Source organism: Anoplophora glabripennis, unplaced genomic scaffold (genome assembly GCF_000390285.2).
Source record: "Anoplophora glabripennis isolate ALB-LARVAE unplaced genomic scaffold, Agla_2.0 scaffold81, whole genome shotgun sequence".
NCBI lineage: Eukaryota > Metazoa > Arthropoda > Insecta > Coleoptera > Cerambycidae > Anoplophora > Anoplophora glabripennis.
Window position 1 is genome coordinate 1,261,768 of NW_019416522.1, and position 19,925 is coordinate 1,281,692.

The 19,925-nt window shown below is 32.8% G+C and overlaps 1 protein-coding gene across 7 annotated transcripts in view; it reads left to right on the forward strand.

Annotated features, from left to right (window-relative positions):
* The window catches only part of LOC108908870 (focal adhesion kinase 1), a 173,279-nt gene that overhangs the window by 82,896 nt on the left and 70,458 nt on the right, over window positions 1–19,925 (forward strand). For 5 of the 7 annotated variants that reach the window (XM_018713026.2, XM_018713027.2, XM_018713028.2 and 2 more), the window contains exon 1: window positions 17,920–18,062. The exons of the other annotated variants lie outside the window; for them this stretch is intronic. The gene's annotated coding sequence lies outside the window, so the exon portion shown is untranslated. Of the gene's footprint in view, window positions 1–17,919; window positions 18,063–19,925 lie in introns of those variants that run through there. 7 annotated transcript variants of the gene reach the window in all.

Below are 19,925 nucleotides of genomic sequence, written 5' to 3' on the forward strand. Positions count from 1 at the left end.
TTTTTTTAGGTTTGGTATGGTAGTACAAACTTGCTTCTTTAAAAAGTTGTTAGTATTAGTTCAAACAGTGTCGATAACTTTCTAAAGAAACAAAATTGCATCGAACTTGATCTAAATCGGTTTATTTCTATCCAAGAAAGCTGCTCTTGATGTAAGCCTTATTCGTTTGTGGACACCCTGTATATTAAGAATAGAAACTGGTTAACTTTGGGACAATCAATTGCGCTTTTCTCAAAAAGGACATGTTAGCGATTTTAACAAGACCATTTGTGTGTAAATTGTAATGTACCACATACATAGTAAAAACCTAACCTCAAAAAAGATGTCTTTATACTGTTTTTTTTTTTAATTTGGAAAAGGTGTGGCTAAAATTTGATTTTATAAAATTTTCTTGATGCCCTCTATCTCAAAAACAAAAGACCATATGACCACAGTTTGTTAGTCCCAAAATTTGGGGTGCCTTTTCCCAAAACTACTGTATTAATACTTTATGCAGGCTTATCGCCATGAATAAAAGAAATCGTCATCGAACTAGTATATTTTTTAAATTAATTTTGTTGAAGGAATTGAGTTAAAGGATATCAAGTGAAAAGTTGTGTAAAAGTGGTAAATATATTTCGTTATTTACGATTGTGAAAAAATAAAATAATTAAGATTCGTCTGATTTTTGCATCAGGTGATTAATTATCCTTCGTCGTCGAAGTCGAGCATGTACAAAAATTTAGAAACATTAAATGTTGTAGTATAGGCAACCAAGCATTCTCATTTGTTGTTGTGGTTGCATACCTATCACAAAACTAATAAAAATAGAACGGCTTACTGCTTATTCAAATTAAACATGTTTATTATTTCGCTTGCTTTGTAGACATCTTTCTTTAATAAATAGTAATTTGACAGTTTCTCTTTATGATTCACTATAAAACCAGAATAATGTGTACGAAATTAAAATAATTATTTAAATTTAACGTATTTAATTGTGTCCTAGTAGAAATCTACACGTATGCTCGAACACAACTAGATATTAGTGCCAATTTTTAGTTAAGTTCTTGGGATTTTTTCAATTGTCTCAAAATTGTTAATTACTTTTCAATTACCATTGCATGATGCTTGTAAATGGTCGATTTATACAATAAACCAAGATAGCAAATAAAGAGTATGAAATTGCTGCATTTGTAGTAGCTCGCTTCCGATAAATAATCCAATAATTTTCACATTTTCTTTATATACTTATTCTTATAACTTATTTTTTTGAAGGCCTATTTTTCTCAAAGCCGTTTTTTTCAAAAAAAAAATAAAAAATCGGATCCAACGACAAACTTTTTCATATTTAATAGCCACTTGAATAAGAAAGAGCAGAGAGACGCTCTTCAACGGAATAAAGCTTTCGTAGTTATTTCATGGGCATTCCTTTAATATGTGTCATTTTTTAAATTAAATGATTTACTCTCACATAAATCTACCGAGTGACATTCATTTTGTCTTGATTATCATACAGGATACTCTGCCTGTCATATAAATAATTCTAGGCCTGGACCGCCATGGAAAATATGATTAAATTTATTCAAAATAGTTATGTAGGTGACCACCCACCTGGACTTTTAGTACATCCGAGCAATCGCCAGAGAACCAAATAATAAAACGTTTGAAACGTTGTGAAATTTAGAAAATGCGCCGGAAAAGTTTCACCCAACACATCCGGAAGGGACTCCGGATTTTCTGGACGGCCACCCTGGCCGCTTTGATTTCTTGTTTTCGTTTTCGCAGATCCAGGTAGGTGGCCCCAAATAATTAGGAAGTGACTAACCCCAGTCAGCGGCGCTATTTGCGTCTTACAATGGCGCGTATCGGAATCGATGAGGTTAGATAAGCCATTGTTTTGACGCGGCGGTGTAGCGGCTGCGTTTGAAATATTGCGGTATTAGCAGAGAAAACCCTGTCATCAGTTCGCGATCGTAATCTGGAGTGGCCTTTCCGCCGAAAAAGGTCGTAGACACCTCCGTAGGCGCGTGAATATGTATGACGGTGATTTGGCGATAAAGATCGAGGGGATGGCTGTTGCCGCTAGGTTCCATTCTCGTTATCGGCGGTTTTAATAATGCATTTCTGTAATGTAATTCAACGAGGTAGCGTATTAGTGGTCTAAGGACATGACTTAATATAATGTCAAGTAGTATGTACAAAGAAACGAAAGGAATACATAAAACCTTATTAATTAGGTATATTAGATTTAAAAGAAATATAAAAAACTATACTTCAATTCTAAAATATTAGGCGTGCGTGAAAAATGATTCCATGGGCGTATCATATTAGAGGGTTCTAAACATTGTTAAGTATATAACAAACGATAGATATATCGATTTTGGTGAAAACCAAAATATCTCTACAAATGAAAAAATTGTAGCTACGCCCACGATGACACGTCCTGACGCGCATCATCTGGAAACTGGCATATACTGGATTTCCAAAAGTCAAACCATACACTCCGCCATCTCTCTTTTTGTAACGATAAGTAAAGATAAAAATAGGCGCTTGTAACAATAGAACGTTCTAAGTATTCGCGCACAAGCTAAACTTATTATCGGAACACTATGTGAAATGAACGGCACATTACAATTTCCATGAGAGAATATAAAAAATTAGTAAGATTAAAATGTAAAATTATGGTTTGATCACCAATAAGACTGCTGCTTACTTTTTCTGAACTGGAATATATTGAAATTTAAGGATCTACATTCACGTATTCCGAAAGCCTAATAATGATAGGAAATCGAAAAAAAAACATTACTCGACCTTTGAAAAAATAAGGAAATTACCCCTTAACTCCCGTTGTTAATTTGTCGCTGTACTTCGGAAAAGGAAGCGCGCCGGCGGACTATACACCGATCGAACGTTGAAGCGAAACAGCTGATTTCCGCAGCCGTCTTGAATTTTACTATTGGTTTCAAAATCAAAGTTCAGGGGATCCCAACTTCATTAACAAAGTGCTATGGACGAATGAGTGAGTATTTTGTAGCCGTACTGTCATTTTAAATAAGTAGGTATAGTCTTTCCGATGTCAGTTGAACATGTAAAAAAACGCCTGGCAATAAAATTTAATAAGTTTCATAGGCGTCCCTAAAAAAGGTTTCTGATAAAGGTACAAACTTATAATTTGTATATAATGTGCAGAAAATTTCTATTATATGTCCATTTGGCCAACAACATATTTTAATTATTTATGTCCTCTAACAATTTTATTATATTGATGGTAAATTTCGTTTTGTTCCGTTTCAAAAGGTCTCCAAAATGCTATGTTTGTAATAATATTATTTCTCCCTTTCGCAATTGTAATATCAGTGATTAATAGAAGGTGCCTATAATAAATTAAAATTACCTGAGTCACACCAAATTTCACATTGCTGCACTGCACTGCTGGGCAATTTGTCGACGACTTGTCAACGGCTGAGATTTATTGGCCAGTAGCCCAACGCAACTGTATTTGTATTTCGTTTGTCTGCGCTCACATTCTTCAACTGGGCGTATACATTTCTACCACTTCCACGTTTACTTCGACCAGACCTGTATATGGGTATGGCTAAATAAATATGGGAACAAGTTTTTCAAGTATTTCAATGCCGAGTTGCTGCGTCAGCGATCGAACCTGGTACATACTGTCATCCTGTTGGTACTTCAATTGATATCGGAAAGACTATACCATATTACTCTTTGAAAAGCACTAAGTCACAGTAAGAAATACGTACTACAAACTGAATAATTAATTGAACATAATACTAATAATATTCAATTATAAAACAGTGAAAACGTTAACAATATTGGAAATAGTCAATTATAATAACCTAACATTAAAAAACAATTGTTATCCTTATACATTTGCTTTTATTAACAAATAGATAATACGTACTTGTTAATATTTAAAATGTAAAAAATGTCATATTCATTTATGCGTCTAGGCTCTGTTTATTCGTTGTCGTTCACTACGGATTAAAAATGCATTAAAAGCTAGGTTAATTATGACTGAATATTATTAAAATAAAAGGAAAATATTTCTGTTTTCGTTTTCAATTAAGAAAAAAGCAAAAACAAAAATCATCATTTTCTGTGTTTCGTCAATATCTCCTTGTCAAAAAAATAGGTTAAATTTATCCTCAGTATGTTACCAAATTTCGTAGTTTTGATCAATTTCGTATCTCTTATATCAAATCCATATGGTTCGACTCGAAAAAAGACACCGCATATACGACTAATGACTAATGACTAATGATTTTGAAATGTTCAGTTTCGTCGGCCACTAAATCTAATGGAGCATATTTTAGGTTAATCGGTATAGAAAATTACATCGAATTAGTCCATCGCGATGAGTCCTGTTAAATTAGAAAATAATTGGCACTTTTCCTAACCCGTATGTCGAAATCACTCATTAATGTCCAATTTTCTTAATGAAATGGGCAGGTGAGGTTACTCAAATCGATCGATGAACGTACCTATTACGGTAATTTTTCAAAGAACTTCATAGCTTTTGGTGGGCCGCGGAGAATTTTTTAGATTTTTTACGTGGGATAATAGTGGCGTGACATAGTTACGTCGAGAAAGCATGCTAAGGTCGTCTCTGTTTGAATTCTTTAATATACTGGCGCGACATTTTTGCCATGATCCGATCCGTATTTCGACAACACGCAATGTTGATACAAGGAGTTAGTTAAAATGAAGCAACGTCATTCTCGACAGACTGTTCTTTGTATAATCTATAACATACGAGGACAAGACAGGTATTCTCCTTAGCAATGAAGCAAAAGGACTAAAAGGAGTCTCTAGTTAAAACAGTTTCGCTGATTTCCTGGTACCACGTAAATTAGTCAAAATAGTCTTATTTTGATCCCAGAAGTTGGTGACCCAACTTTTATGGGACACTATGTACTGCAATCATCCGTTTGTGAATATTTTTGATACTATTATGTCCCTCTGTTGAAAATTTCATGGTATTACCATACCAATTTCATAGAATTCATTTTTTTGTTGCAAAATACAAAATATCGAACGAATTGGAATCAAATTTGACACAGAAGTAGCAAAATATTGTTACTAAAGAATGCAACTGGATAAAGCATAATCAACTGTTTTTATTGCAGATATTCCTTTCTAGTTTTCTATTCTATTCTATTTAATAAAATAATACATATCATCTATCTCGAAATTAATGTGGTAGAAAAATAGAATAGAATAAAAAAAATTGTGAATAAAAATGCTTATAAACGTAATATTAATCGAGAAGAGTGAGCTTAAAAATATTTTCAGGAAACATTACAGTTTTTTACATTTTCTATACTAAATGTTTTAAAATATTGGCGGATAAATCACGTAATAGTGAGAAAATATCAGTATAAAAATACAAGTTCGCTGAAATAAGTGAATATCCCCTTAAATATTTTTTAACAATGCGTAGGAGGTACAAAGTATATTTTCTTCGATATAATTAATGGGTTGTGATGTTGCGACTGCTATTTTTGAATTTTTTTATTGTAACTATTTCCAAGAACAATGTTAATAATACCAGAGTCGTCGTTCTTTTATCCTTACTGAAAAATTAGGAAAATAAAACTTACAACTCTGTGAGAATGGAACTTTGTTTCTAATTTAAGGAAGTAGCAACTTCAGAATTTTGTAAAGTAAGTGTAAGTTAAATGACATACATAAGTTGTTTTAGAAGTATACGTGACGAACAACAAAGCTGACTTTCAAATATACAGGGTGTTAATTAAGTATGTACAATAAATCCCACAGACGATTATTTGAGTGATTTTAATACAAAAATATGCTTTAGGTTTGTCGCTTGAATGTTTTTCGTATCTTGATTAGTTTTTGGAGAAAAAAATAAAATCCACTTAATTGCATATCCCTGGACCACACAACAAACATTATTAAAAATATTCGTTAAATTACCGCTCGGGACGCCACTGGACTTAACAAATCTAATCAAGTTAGGGTTAAATTAGCCCCTTAACACTACAAATAACACTGCCAAATTACAACAAAATTGGGTAAATGGTGTTTAAGGTATTTACGAAATAGCAATTTTTTACAAAAGTTTAACACCTTGTTTCTTGAAAACGAAGCATCTGCGGACCAATGTTTATATGAACTTTTTGTCTTAAAATGACTCAAACAATCGTCTGTTAAATTTATTGTACATACTTAATTAACAACCTGTATAAAGAACAATGCACAAATTATTTCGCGCTCCTTCCACAATCCTTGAATTGAATTTTTTAAATGAAAATGTCGAAAAAATGTCCATAGAATTTTTACGTTTTGCTAGAGATAAAAATATGAAGTCTATACGTCACTGACTTTTTGTAATTTTGTATGAATTCAGAATTTCTAACGTAGTTTAAATCGCATGTCTAAAAAAAATCATTGACGTAGAAATTTTACTTTTATTTCACCTATGTTACCTCTAGCAAAATGCAAAATTTCTACACTAAATGATTTTTTCGACATCTTCGTTAGTACATTTTATTTAATATCGGATTTCTAATTAAAAAAATCTACGAACTTTTATAACAGAGTAGTTCTAAAGTTAATTTAAATTCATTTTACATCAATTTCGATATTTTAGAGACAAAGTGATCCTCTTTCGGACTTACCACTTGTTTTTGGAACTATACAGGGATAAACTATTATATGATTTACTTAAACCATAGTGTAACCGGTACCCTTACGAGCTAAGTGAAAATTTATCGGAAATTATTATTTGTTACGTCAAAAAAACGTAAAACTGACAAATTTTTAGTTGATACCACAAGAGGTTTAAAAATTATTTAATGTATCTCTTAAATCGTTAAGATTTATTTTAAGGTATATTTGACAGAATTCGAAATGTCATTTTTTTAATGAATCATCTTGTATAATAAATACAATTTTCCAATACAATACGGACGGATTTCTTATGTTTAAATTCACAACTCGATTAGGTAAAGGCATTGAATTATTCATGTACGTCTCAGAGAACCGCCATTGCCGGAGGGGCGGTTGCGAACTTAGGGGTTCTGACAGCGAGTACATCCTCATAGAGCAGGGGTCGGCAACTGGCGGACCGCGGTCCAGGTCCGGACCGCGGAAGGTAAAATACTGGACCGCCAAAAATTTTTTGAGAGTATAAAATTATTTAAATAAATTATTTAAAAAATGTTTTTTTGCGTTTGAGTGCCAACCTTATAATTTTTTCTAGTATTTTACAATTGTGTGAGTGTTTTGAGTTCTTAATGGTTAGTAAGCAGATTAAATTTGAGTCCAAATTAAAATAAAAAATTTGTAAGAAATATGAATTTTTTTCTGGACCTCGTTAAAAATTTTCAAACGTATCCGGACCCCATCTAAAATTACTTGCCGACCCTTGATCTAGGGCAAGGGTCGGCAACTGGCGGACCGCGGTCCAGGTCCGGACCGCGGAAGGTAAAATACTGGACCGCCAAATATTTTTTGATAGTATAAATTAATCAAATAAATTATTTAAAAAATGTTTTTTTACGTTTAAGTGCCAATCTTATCACCTTTTCTAGTATTTTACAATTGTGTGAGTGTTTTGAGTTCTTAATTAGTAAGCAGATTAAATTTGAGTCCAAATTAAAATAAAAAAATAAGAAATATGAATTTTTTTTCTGGACCTCGTTAAAATTTTTCAAAAGTATCCGGACCCCACCTAAAATTACTTGCCGACCCCTGTCATAGAGGCTAGCCCGAGAAGTTGTCGATTGAGGAAAGTATACGCACTTAGTTGCTGTTGCTATTCCCTCATATAAAGATATATTATTAGAGTATTTTGATTTAAAAAGCATTGTTATTTTATCTAGACTTAAAACAAATTTATTTTTGTCAACCTACATTGCAATATCGGCAGCCATTTTAATATTCATTATGATAGATGATTTAAACGGCATTAGTGTCATCTGCATAAGTTACCAGCAAGTTAACACAACTATTTATTGCTTTGTCCAAATCATTGACAATCATTAAAAATAATTTTGGACCCAGGATAGACCCCTGAGGCACTCCCATCGTAAAGGTGACTAACTTAGTTCACGATCATACGGTGGCAGTAGCACCAACGTCGACCCCCAGGCATGAAGGAGTGTACAAGACACAATGAGACTCGTTGAAATCAATGTGACCCTAGAGTACATTCCGGTGTTACATAATAACGTTTTCTTGAAATGCCGCGACCTAGAGCGGGCAGGTTGTCGATACATTTGTCGACTTCTTATAGTTCTTGTCTCTCGCCGTTTGGATTGTAAATTTCGCCGTTCCATATTCAATCAATGCGGTTAACGTAATCTGTGAATTAGCAGCTAAAGATTGAATGTCACGATTGCACACACTTGTCCGCAATTATTGCCAATGTGTCTGTTTTTGCTCTTGGTTCGTGTTTGCGCTGCTTGGGTATTGAACTGTTGCGGAGATTGGAAACTTGGAAAGGTGCGGCGTGTATGATTGACTTTTAATAAGATGGGTTTTGTTTTGAAACAACTGCGAGTAATGAATTTTTTAAGCGTTGGAAAATATGTTTAATGTACGGTTTGATCCCGTTCTAATACCCCCTTATCTGTTGAGTGTTCTCTTTTTGTTTACGCTCTGATTGACATAAATGTGAAGACGACTTTACATCGGAGTATGAGGAAATGAGGTTTTATGGAGGCTTTTAATAAATTTAAATCTCTTTATTAAACAAACCATTCGCAACGAGTATTCTATACAAAAAATACAGGGTGTCCCATAAGTAATAATGGTACGTGGAGCAACAGCGGACTCTAGGCACTAAATTATTACGATTTAATCAAACTTACCATAATCCAAAAGTGATTCTTAAAGAAATACAAGGCGTCAAAGTGAATTTGTTTTCATTATTTTTAAATAACCTTTACAAAATTATAGATATTGTACAAATTTTGGGTATCGGAGGTTCTTTGAGGCTACGAATGCAAATGCGATCATAATTTTGCTCTTACTCATTAGAGAGTACCTCATTCGGAACTTTGCATGTCTTTGAAATGTTATAACTTTTTGCCTCTCGGTATATCTGCCTCTTTGACATTGTTTTTTTTTTAATTTTCCAGAGCAATTGCAAATTATCATATTACTAATGTCGTCTAGTCACCAACAATCAGTCGGTAATTGCCTCCTGAGATTGCCATTCCTATATAAAACGCAAGGCATTTTGTTTTTATCTGTGACTATTTAGTAGCTTAACTAATGATATCGTGGGAAACAACTACTCGGCGAGGTACTGCCCCGTCCAACATTGAATTATACCCCCAATATCTAGTAAACAGCTAAGACCATTCGTCAGCAGAACTACTATTTTCGCATTACTATAACATAGGTTCTTACTAAACCGAGACGTCAGTTTAGCTATTTAGATGTCTATCTAGTGCTTTCATACGTACAGATTTGTAGGTCACTTTCTGTCACTAGGTACACAACCATGCTTTGATATTTAAGATATGACATACTTTATAGGTTATATCACCCATATTCAGTAGTTCATTTAAACATTTTTAGGTTTCCATTTTCCGTGATTTTTGACAGACTGTATTTAGGAGAAAAATAGGTCGTATCGGGAATTAAAAAAAATCATTTTGAAGCTCTAAGATTCTAGTTTTTAGATCTTTCGGTCGAAATTTTTTAGGAGCTACGGTTATCATGCAATTCTAAGAAATAGCGCGATAAAATATTATAGCGTTTGTTCTTAGGTTCAAACTACAAAGTCCGAACGGCAGCTCTTATAGCGGCGGCAATGGGCAGTGGGTAGGTTCTAATGATTGATTCGCAGCATATACAGGGTCGGAAAGTCCCCATGGTTCATCCGCCGTTACGTGAGAGCGATAAAGTAAGTCATAGAAATCCGTGCGATAGAGAAAGATGGCTATAATGAAGGCGTCTAATAGTCATCGCCCATTTCGCCCTTCCACAAATAAGAAGTGGATCTAACGGCCGATGAACCATGGGGACTTTCCGACCCTGTGTATTTATCGGTTTGAGGAGAACGTTAAGGGGAAGATGAAATATATAAAAAGGGCGCCAACCTACAAAAAACAAGCAAACAATCCCCTAACTTTTCCTCTCCCTGTAGGTCGGGATTGGAGAAAATAAATTAAAAAGCACACTAAAATCTCACTCTCACATATTTCTCAAATTTCACCGGGTGTTCGGCGGGATACGGGTCTCTGATGTCCTGGTGTTCTGGACCGCAGACTCGAATCTGGAGCTCAAGGTGACCTATTCCCTTCCAGGTTTACCAAAAAATAAGTATAAATAAGAAGCTGAATAAACAAGTTATCCGGTCCATGCAATGGCTTAGCTGAAAAAAATGTTTCCAAGTCCGTGGACTCAAAAAAAATAATTGCATAATTTTTTGTCGCGCTTTTTCCTAGAATTGATGACCGTAGTTCCTAAAAAATTTCGACCGAAAGATCTAAAAACTAGAATCTTAGAAATTCGAAACGCTTTTTTTAATTCACGATACGACCATTTTTCACCTAAATACAGTCTGTTGAAAATCACGGAAAAATTTCGGAAATTCTTTTGACCCTTTTTGATTCGGTTTAATTCAAATCTAAAAAATTATATCATGCATTGCTTGGTGTAAGATAATGATTTCGAAAAGATAGACAAGAATAAGAAACCAAGCAAAAAGAGAGATGGCAGGTCCTAGTAATTGGACAAAAACAGAGTTTATTATTATCGTTGTTTATAGAAAGAAAATCATTTTGGTAATGTTTGCAAAGTGCATGCTGTATAACGACTTCGTTTTTCCACCTTTCTTGTTTTTTTCTACATTCAAACCCATTTGTAACTTTGCCAAATGTAATAACTTATATAAAAAGGAGTATATAATTGTTATTTTCTCTTTTCTTAGAAATTTTAACTTTTGAAAATTTGCTTAAAAATATATTTTTGTTGTCCAGGAAGAGTCTAGTTTAAGTAAGATAAATAACATTTAGTAGTATATTTAGCTTTTTCCTTATGAACTAGAAAAGGAAGAACAGAAATGTTTTGCCTACATATTTAACATACTACTTGAAAATATGTTAAGTGTTTTCTAACTGAATCTAACTGAAAATGTATCAGTTCAATATATTGCTGTAATAATATCTCTAAGCAATACCAAATTGTTGCCTTCAGTAACGTACAAATAAAGGGAAATATCAATTTAATTAGATACTGAAAATTATTTGCACTATTTTTTTGTCACAGAACATAGACATGTGTACCAATCTATCAAGATAGTTTTATCTGAATATATATTGAAATTGTGTTATGTAAAAAAATGTCTTATTGTCATTCAAATATGCGCTACGTTTATTTATAAATACAATCGACTTGATTAATTATGATATACTGGGAATTAATGATAACATGTCAAACCTATATTTCGCATCGGTACCACTGTTATTTATCGTTTGTTTGATCTGTGGGAAACTTACTTTTGTTGTTTATAAAGCAGGATAATTTACAAGTTACAGTTCCTTTCAATAAGCAAAAGAAGAAAAATTACATTGCGAACAAAATAATATCCATTTACTGTTGTGTAAACGTTCGCTAGAAGAATGAACATGTTTACACCCACTTCCACTGTTTCTAATGCTGTTAGTTCTGGAAGACAACGAATAATTGCTTCGAATATTTATACAGTATAGAAAAATGTAGTTATTTAAAAACAAAGGTATCTTTAAAAAAGATATTTTTTTACCAACCGTCACAAAACCGACATTTTTTGACTTACTGAGAAAAATAATTGGTATCTTAGCAACAAAGGTATTCACTTTTAACCCTAGGAGCTAACTTAATTATTAGATTAAAAGTGTTAATCAAGTTTTAATTTATAAAAATTTATTCGACAATATTTACAATAATTTTTGTTTATCCACATTGATATTAAATAAATCATTGAAACTGCTATTACCCTCATTCTTGGAGCAATCGTTCGTCGTAATGCGTGTCCACTGTACTCTTTCCAGTTATCCAGCTTCAAATATTTTGCCACTTCTTGCGAGACAGCACTGATTTTATGAATACCGACCACAATTCGATGACACTTTCCATTAACATATCTGAGAAATAATCGACGTTCAATCAATCCAGGTGGACATAAAGCAACATATTTTCGATAAAAACTTAAATAATTGTCTCTCAGCACAGTAAAAGAACGTGGTCTCTTGGTTTTGGTATTGGGAATTTTTATAAATAAGACGGCTTTCACATCTTCATCATTATCAATTCTTAAATTGACTAATTCTTCAGAACGGCATGCGCCTGTAACCCCCAATATTCGGACAACCTATAAAGATGCTTTTTAAAAATGCTGTTCTTTTATTTTTAAAACGTTTACCTTCGTCATCAAATATAAATTATCATGTGCACTATTCAAAAAGCCGTCAACTTGTTCCTTTGTAAATACTCGCGATTTATTTCGGTACATATTCCTTATTTTGTCTCTTGAGAAAAGCACGTGACTTTGAATATTTGCTTATACCAATCCCCTTCTTTATATCCAGCGTTGACCGCAACATTGAATATTGTGACCAAAGCGTTGACGGCTTCATTTTATTTGCTATGTTTGGGAAATACACCACAATACATCTTCTAAATACAACTTAATGTTTTTTTCTTTGTACTAATCCATAAAACGTTGGTAGACACATTGATTTTCTCAAGATTCTCTGTAAAAAGAAGCGCCTTAATAAAAAATAGTATAAGACGACATCCATTACTTTCAGCAATAGAATATGTGGCTAACGGCTTGAGCTACTTTTTTGTAACACTCTGTATGATCAACTTTAAAATTGTTAGATGGCATCCGTATCCGTATCAATATAATTTAGTTGTTGCTGTTGCTATGAATATTACTTTTCATAGTTGTTCGTTATCTCTTTCAATGCAATAGTAAACAGCAATATTTATATAATGTAGACATGTAAATTTAAGGAACCTTAGTTTTGGCTCTTCAAATAATCTGAAATAGAAATACGCCTTTGTCCAAATAATCATCTAAGTATAATCATAATATAATCATAATGTAGAAATTCTGCCTTCGTTATCAGTAATAACAAACGAACAAGCAATAAATATAGAACCATCTTCGTACTTAGGGGCCCTGTAACAACGTCTTATCAGAATAAGTTCCGAAGCGTTATCTTAAGTACTTGGTTCTAAATCTGGATGTGTCACGTCCTATGACCACAGCAAACATGGTCAAGGTAATGACTTTAAACAGTAAGGGTATAGTTTTACGTAGTCTTCGTTTGAAATCGATCTGTTCTGGGTTCTAATTTTAACAATTTATTCTTAGACACAAAGATAATCTTCCAAATTATAAAAATACACCTATTCCGAGTTGTCCCTGTATTTGACTAGTGGAAAGTCCACCAGACCACCAAGAACAGTCATTCTTATAAAAATAAAGAAGTAGAATGAGAAATAAAGTTGAATATTTTTGGAGGACACGAAAATATATTTTGCGTCTTGAAATTTTATGTTAATGTTTAGTTTTTACTGGTGGTTATTAGTATGTATGAATGCTGCGAGCCTGGATAATCCATCATGCTTCGCTTAGTTTTTTAGCAGCTTTTTATATTATTTTCGTAGACTTCTTAGAAATTTCTCTTAAAATGTTAATCGTACAAATGCGACGTTTTAGTTTGCAAAACATTTGTAAATTAAAATATCAATCAAGTGGACATTTTTTTACTCAGATTGCACCTTTATAGTACTTTTTATATAGTAAAAAAAATCATTAAGATTTCAGTAACTATGGTCTAAACAATGTGGATATTTATGAAAATAGCATAATTTTACTTTTCAACAAATTTCATTTCATTCATTCATTTCATTCATATTAGAAGTGAAATCCAAAATGTAAGTAAAATTTAAAAATTTATGAAAGGTCATTGAATTAGACTCGAGACAAAATTAAAGTAGATATAAGTACATACATTGAAAAAACAAATTACGTATCTTGAATCAAGAATATACATATTTTTATTTACTGACAAAGTAAGTATATCATAACCTCAACTTGTCTCAAAAAAATATTTATTTAAGACAATACATGTCACTAGTTTTAATTTATCAACGCAGATAAATGTATTAGTTCAATTAAATGGGCCTTCAAATCATAATTTTGGTCAACTTAGTGACAGTAATTTTTTTTCAACCCCCGGCTAGGGGTGAAAAAAGATAAATTAAAGGGGTTTTTCAAGATAACTCCAAAGGGGTAAGAGCTAGAAAAAAAGTTTCTTATAAAAGTTGTAGAGCATAAAATTGTCTATTGACTTTCTTGTACTATTAAAATTAACAGAGTTACGGAGACTACAAGTTAAGGGATGATTTCAGATATTAAAAAATCATAACAAGCAGTAAAATGAATGAATTTTGTAATTTTGTTTCAATCTGCTGTAAAAAATGTAAACTATCTTTTCAGAGAAATAGATATAATTTTTAATTTTTAATAAAAAAGTTATAACAATTTCACAAAGCGAACGCGATTTTTTACATTTGTCGTAAAACAAAAATTGTTATAACTTTTTTATTAAAAATTAAAAAATTATTCTAGTTCTTATCCCTTTTGAGTGATCCTGAAAAAAAAACTTTATTTTACCTTTTTTCACCCCTGGCCGGGGGTTGAAAAAATAATTACTGTCACTTGTTATTATATACCTCGGAAACTTATATCAAGAATTCAGGCAAGTTGACCAAAATTACGTTTCAAAGCCCCATTTAATTGGATTTAATTTAATTGGATTTAATTGTCTTGATTTAAGATATTTTTCGGAGTATAAAATCAAACAAAAACAAACTAGTAAATTATTTAAAAGTAAACACATATTTTTATGAAATAATATTTTTCTATTCTAGTATTAGTGAAGTTTTTATTTTATTATTCTTACGATATGATCTAGCAAGTAAATAAATAAATCCTTATATCAATCTTGAAAAAGTTTTTCGTTCAAATATGATATTGATTTGTCCGTCTTTTAAGAACATCCTGTACAAAAGAAGAAACTTCTTTATACTCTGATAACTAGGGCTACAATAGACGACTTATTACTGATACTGACTATGCAAATATTCTGAAGATTATAAAAATCAATAATTGTCGTCTCCCTAAGTCGAGTTCAATTTTTTTAATTTTTGCCGTACCAAGGATTTAAAGAAGAAATTAAATAAATCATAAATTAGGTTCAGTTTACTGAATATTCTGGGCCATACCAGTTTGCGATACATTTTTTTAACATCCTGTATTTTTTTACTTTTGGCTAATCGTAAGTATAATTGTTAATAGCTCAGCAACGACTTATCTGTCCAATAGCGAGGGACTTGAGAGAAGTTTCATGAAGCTCAATTAATTTTTAGAAAATTGACAGCAATTTTAAGAAAAACATCGATCTTTTGTCACTTTTTGTTAATTGGAAAATATTTTTTTCGATAAAAAAATTGGTGTGGCTCTATCGTGTAGAAAATTTAATTTAAAACAATAATGATATCTTACACTTTCTTCGCAATCTAACTGAAATATTGAAGAAAAATATTTTTTTTTTGACGTGATTTATTAACATTTTTTCCTTACTATACGACGCTCGTGGATTTTAATAACATATTTGTGGCCGATTTATAAAAAAAAATTGTGGTTTATTGAAACTTACTACATATGTATTTCTGAACATCTGCCTACTGGACTATGCCCAAATTTATAAAATGAAATATACAGGGTGTCTCAGTTTTAATCTATGAGACTTCGGGCGCAGATAGTATAACGAAAAATAATGGTACTATACTTTGTCATATAAACTTATTTCAAAATCTCAACCCTTTTCGATATACAGGGTGTTAATAGTTAAAAAATAATAATTTACTGTACATATCTCCTAAAATAATAGAGGTATTTGTACTAATTTTTATGTACGTTATATTGGGTCAAGTTTCCATAAAATATTGTAATATCAAAACTTTTCGACTATTTTATAAAAAAAAAAAATAAAAATAGTACGATCCTGTGCAAAATAATAATTGATTATATTTTCTGAAAAAGCATGCCAATGGGAACAAAAAATGTCTCTTACATACAGGGTTATCCAAAAGTCCCAGTACGGCAGAAAAACTTAAAATTTTTCAGACAAAAGTGGAAGGATTTTTCCCTGGCTATCTGATGGTGACCTTGAATTTGACCTTCACGGTCATTTGAAGGTCAAGCCGACCAACATTTGACCTTGAAGGTAATTGTCAAAGTCATGATCAAAACCATATTTGGACGTAAAATTGCCTGCTCTTTCCAAATCCACAATACAAAATAGGGGTTCCTACTTAAAAAACTTAACTTCAAATGACCTTGAAGGTCAAAGTCAAGGTCAAGTCCAAGGTCGCCATCAGATAGCCTGGGAAAAATCCTTACACTTTAGTTTGGAACATTTTTTTCCAAAATGCGTTCTTCGAAAGTTCTGCCAAACCGGGACTTTTGGAAGTCGACCCACATTTGACTTTGAAGGTCATTGTCAAAGTCATGGTCAATACCATATTTGGATGTGAAATTTTCCGCTCTTTCCAAATCCGCAATAAAAATAGGGGTTTCCATTTAAAAAACTTAACTTGACCTTCAAATGACCCTGAAGGTTAAAGTCAAGGTCAAATCCAAGGTCACCATGAGATAGCCAAGGAAAAATCCTTACACTTTTGTCTGAAACATTTTTTCTCACAATGATTTCTTCGAAAGTTTTTCTGCCGTACCGGGACTTTTGGATAACCCTGTATATTATTCAAGCTGTTTCAAAACATATGTCGGAAAATGAAATGTGTGATTCTTTGGCTGATTCTAAGAAAAAAAGTTCATATTAACATGGCTCCGAAAGGCACCGTTTTCGAGATATAGGGTGTCAAAAAAATATATTTTTTTTTTCAGTTTTTTGACGATATCTCAGGAACTGTTTGAGATAGAGAACTCAAATTTTGTCCTGAAAAAAAAATATTTTATTTGACACCCTATATCAAAGGTCGGCAACTGGCGGACCGCGGTCCAAGTCCGGACCGGTAAAATACTGGACCGCCAAAAATTTTTTGAAATTATAAATTACTCAAATAAATTATTTAAAAAATGTTTTTTACGTTTAAGTGCCAATTTTATCATTTTTTCTAGTATTTTACAATTGTGTATGTTTTTAGTTCTTAATGGTTAGTAAGCAGATTAAATTTGAGTCCAATTAAAAATAAAAATAAGAAATATGAATTTTTTTTCTGGACCTCGTTAAAAATTTTCAAAAGTATCCGGACCCCACCTAAAATTACTTGCCGACCCCTGCCCTATATGTTAATCTTTTTTTCTTAGAATTAGCCAAAGAATCCCAGCCTTCATTTTCTGATATATGTTTTGAAACACTCTGTATATGTATATATCATTGTAATAAAAAAAGAAAGGAATCGGAATTCTATTAAAAAACACAAACGTTTGGTTTTTATCTTCGAAGTGCGAGTCAATTATTTTTTTTATACCTATTAAATCACAAGAAAATTTTCTAAAACTTTTGTCTTATACCATTTTTTCCTAGAGATAATGCTAAAAAGAATAAGTCCAAACTGATTTTGAACAGCTCAGTTAAAACCACATCGTCTTTAAAATATGTTGAAAAGAAAATGAACTTAAAGTTTTTGTAGTCAGCAGTGACGACACGTCAGTCGCAGATATCTCTTATCGGTTATCTCGAATCAAACAAACCACAGATAAATCTGACGGAAGCACCCGCGGCCCATTGTCGAATACCCGCCGCCTTCGCCATTATCAACAGCAAACACGGCGGCGAGGACCGATTCCGCTCAGTGTTTACCCGTAAATATAGACGTACACTTACATTCAACAAATTTCACTTTTGTCAGTCGACACCAGTGTTAGCTAACCGCTCGGTGGTACCGCACGCGCGAAGTCGACGGCCGTAAGCGAACGTCGGGTACCTCGTCGTCCTGCCAGCAGCATCCCTTAGGACAGTGCCCCGGGGGATCCCATGTGGGTCGCCACCAGAAGTCAAGTAAGATTTTTAAGTGGGTCACGGCGGGATGGCACTTTTTTGCTAGTCGCTACCTACGCACGAGCGGTTGGAATTCCGTTTAAGCCTCACTTTTGCAAATAATGAAACGGCTTAAGAGTACGATTAGCCTTTAATTGCTTCGCGGAGGTAATTATTTTCTTCCATGCTATAAATAAAGTGGGTGTGTGCTTTGTATTGCGCCGGGGCCAAAGGAAACGCTATTCTATTGCCGTTTTACAGAAGTGTATTGTGTAATTTCGCATTTTTTTTTATTCATCCAGTTCATGTTCCGTGCAACGGTCTCTTGCGTGTATGAAAATCAAGGTAAATTAAACGTTTTCTCGATAGGTGCATATTAATTGGTCGTAACGCGAGTATATTAATAGAAAAGTATGACAAATCACCAGGTGCAATTAACGTTTTTAATACCAGGATGTGTATGTAGGTCTGTCTGTTATCGTGGCGCGGCTCTTTTGCTAAATAAAATGTTATAAACAAAACTAATTACCCTACCTTCTCTATGTAGCTGGTAACAAATGAATTCGTAAATATGGGTGATGGCGCAAATGCCAAACACGGTTGGGTAATGGTGAGCGTGGGAAAATTAATGATGTTTTGGTTAATTATACGTTTTTTTTTCAAATTAAAGCCATTTTTTTGTCAAAGTGGACGGCAAGCGGCATTAATCCAGGCCCAGGCTTATGTCATTTGTTTAAATTAGTCGGAATTAGTCGTCCTAGATTAATTTAATTGTGTGCATTCGGTGGAACCTTTGAAATTATTACATAAGCAAGGGCACTGTTTCCGTGACAAAACTTATGCAAATTTAAAGCGTTGCGATATTGCATACTGTATACTGTGTTTTACTTTTCACATAATCACCCTTATATCCCTCGCACTCGCGGCACGAAATAAATACCTGCAAAACGATTATTTAGACGCAACTAAATTAGTTTCTCATAGGCGTCCGGTTCTAAAATTAAAAAAAAATGTATAAATTACTGATTTGTTGTTTATAGTTTGTACTCTATTTTTATTTAGCATCTCCAAAAACCTCCGTACCAAATTTTAATGAATTATCTGAAAAAATTTTTATGAAAAGTGCTCGAGATATGGTCACCCAAATATTTGATTTTTTACTTTTACATAACTGTTCATTTAAATACCACCAGTTAGATAACTTTTTGTTTTTTGTTTCTTTTTTTATAGAGGTGTCCAATTCGCGTGAAAATTGTTTTTATTTAGTTGGTACTAAAAATTTAACTGGGAAACTGTCTGGTTTTTACTTAGATTTTTACATTCATTCAGAATATTCAAACCAAAAAATATCATAGCATAAGTACAAAAAAATAATATACCTATAGTCTGTTTAGAAATGAAAGAGAGTAATAAAAGCTTATTATGTATGCAAATCGTAAATAAATGTAGTACTGGTAAAGTGAAACCGGTTAACCGGGTTCCGTAAAAACCGATTTCAGATAAATCCGGTTAGTCGAATAGTTGCTAAAACCGGTTATTCGAATAACCCGTTACTTGAATCGCCAAAACCGGATATCTGAAAATCGGTGCTTTACAAAAACAGACCCGGAGAAATTGTCTAAAAAAAAAAGGTCTACAAAAATCTGGAAGTCGGTCAATTGCAATCGGACAAATCGATGTCTAAAAAAAAAAGGAAGTAGATCATCGAATAATCGGTTATTTGAATAATCGGATATTTGAAGATTCGAATAACCGGATAACCGGTTTTCGGATATTTGAAGAATCGAATAACCGAATAACCGGTTTTCGGATTTCATAAAAATCCGAATTATCCGAAACCGGTTAACCGACTATCCAAAAAACCGATTTCAGTTGCCAGCACTA